The sequence below is a fragment of the Orycteropus afer genome, unplaced genomic scaffold (assembly GCF_000298275.1).
Source record: "Orycteropus afer afer isolate SDZICR_OR568_19922 unplaced genomic scaffold, OryAfe1.0 scaffold01126, whole genome shotgun sequence".
Classification (NCBI taxonomy): domain Eukaryota; kingdom Metazoa; phylum Chordata; class Mammalia; order Tubulidentata; family Orycteropodidae; genus Orycteropus; species Orycteropus afer.
Genome location: NW_006922713.1, coordinates 224,673 through 227,155, shown reverse-complemented (window position 1 = coordinate 227,155; position 2,483 = coordinate 224,673).

Sequence of the window (2,483 nt, the reverse complement as noted above, 5' to 3'; positions counted from 1 at the left end):
GGATTTGATCCGCCAGCCTTCTGGTTAGCAGTCAAATACCTTAGGCACTATCCTGTGAGCTGGCATGTTGCAAAAAGGACAGTGGAGCCAGGCAGTAGAGGGTAAGGTAGGAAACCACAATGGACCATTAGGGAAGGAAGTAAAGGTTGCAGGAGGCTGATACACAGGGAGAAGGGGATAAGGTACAGAGGATCTAACAATACTTGTGCTTAAGTTTCCTTATGATGAATAAAGTGCTTTGCTATAATCTATAAGGAATAGAAAATCTGATGATGAAGATAGTGGTGATCATTATGGTTTTTGGTGATAGCTAGCCTTCTAAGGGTCTAGAGGTAGCATAGTGATCACAAGTACCAACTCCAGATTCAAACTGCCATGGTTTGAATCTCAGCTCCTTTATTAACCAATTCACTGGGCCTGGCCAAGTTACTGAATCCATGTGTACCTCAGCTTCCTTATATATAGAATGGAGATAACAACAGTTTGTTTTGAGGATTAAATAGATTAATACATGTAAAACCCTTAGAGAAGTGCTTGACACAAGAGTAAACATCCAATAAATATTAATAATAATTACTACTATAAATAGTAAATAACTCAGGCTTTGCATGTCAGATAAATTGGAGTTTGAATCATACTCCCAGAGTCCAAGCTTCTTTTTCCTTTATGCTACCTGTCCCTCAACACTCCAGAAACCAAACCAAACTTACTGCCATCAAGTCCATTTTGACTCATTGGGTTTCCAAGGCTGTAAATTTTTACAGAAGCAGACTGTCTCATCTTTCTTCCACGGAATGGCTGGTGGGTTCAAAGCACCAACCTTTTGGTTAGCAGCCAAATGCCTTAACCACTACCCCTCGACACTAGTTCTTTCTTACTCATTTTTTTTTTTTAAGTCTTCAATACATGCTGTAAACAAACAAGTATTAATGAAGGGGCAAATCAAATACTGTGTTAGTACAGAGTATGAAGGAATTACTTCCTACCTGGGGACAAGGGGTAAGAGTAAGGGTATCAAAAAGACTTCAAAGAGGCCCTGCCATTTGAGCTGAGCTTAAAAGGAAAAACACATTATCCACAGACAAAGAAGGAAAAGTATAGACTATGAGAATCGGTGTGGGTAAAAGTACAGAAGTAGGGAAGAGCACAGTAAAGCTAGGAACCAGCAGATGGTTTAGTGTGGCTTGAGTACAGGTAGGGCATCTGAGAGTGCCTCCTTAAATTCTGTCCTTATCTCATTCTAGCCCTGGTCTAGATGTGGAGGAATGTCTTAGGAGATAGAAAGATGGAATTGGGCTGACTGGTGCAGGGCCTTGAAAGACAAGACAGCTAAAACATTTATAATTGGCTGAGGGCCTGTTGTCTCTACCAACAAATCCTATACTTCTGGTCACCTGATAAATTAGTTTTCATGCTAGTACAGTGATGGACAAACAGCTATCCAACCACCTGCCCAGAATACCATCCCACAACTCCTCCTACCTTAGTCTGACAAATGTCAGGTGTATGTATGTCCTTCCAGTCCCTTTTCTGGTCAAGTGAACACACTTTCATGCCCGCCTAAGTGAGAGCCTGGTCACATGACCTACAATGAGCCCCATGTGACCATGCAATCAGCATGTCTGCACAGCCCTGCTGCTTTGATGGCAGAAACTTTTGTCTCTTGGGTAAAGCTGGTGCTTTCTGGTTGCTAGAGGAACCTAAGGCTCTGGACCCTGGTGAAGATAGAGCTGGAAAAAAGGCTGGATTCAGAGCCAATACTTCCAGCCTTTGCCTTGCTCTGTAGGGATATTGAGCTGGTGAGGAACACTTAGCGAAGATTCTGGAGCATAACTCATAATTTTTTAAAAAAATGTGTAGTATTCTGGTGACATATTAAAACACACATACACACAAGATTGGTCTTAGAAAGTACTGATAAACAAACAAATATTCAAACTCCAATTTCCAACACCAGAACGGTCCCTGTTAATATTTGTGGCTTATGAAGAGAAGCAAAACTGCCACTTCCTCTACTTCATTACCTTCATATACTGCTTTCACGTATCAGAGTCAGGTGGGGGGAAAGATGTACTTTTCACTGTCAGAAAAAAAAATATCCAAAACTTGGATAAAGACAACACAGATTACTAGTAATTATTACTAGTAATTCTTCTGTAAAAATTTATAGCCTTGGAAACCCAATGGAGGTCGCTATGAGTCTCAATTGACTCAGTGGCAATGAGTTTATTTTTAAGAAATTAACCTTTAGCTTGTGTATTTAACCTATCAATGTTATCTTATCACTTACTAACTTGCTTATGTGGGTATGGAATTTAACATACGTGTATTTTGTTTATATATAATTTTTCTGAAGATAATTCAAAAACAGTTGCAGCAGTATATGGACAGGGAACTTCCAGAAATGCAAGCTAGATTCAGAAGAGGACGTGGAATAAGGGATATCATTGCTGATGTCAGATGCATCTTGGCTGAAAGCAAAG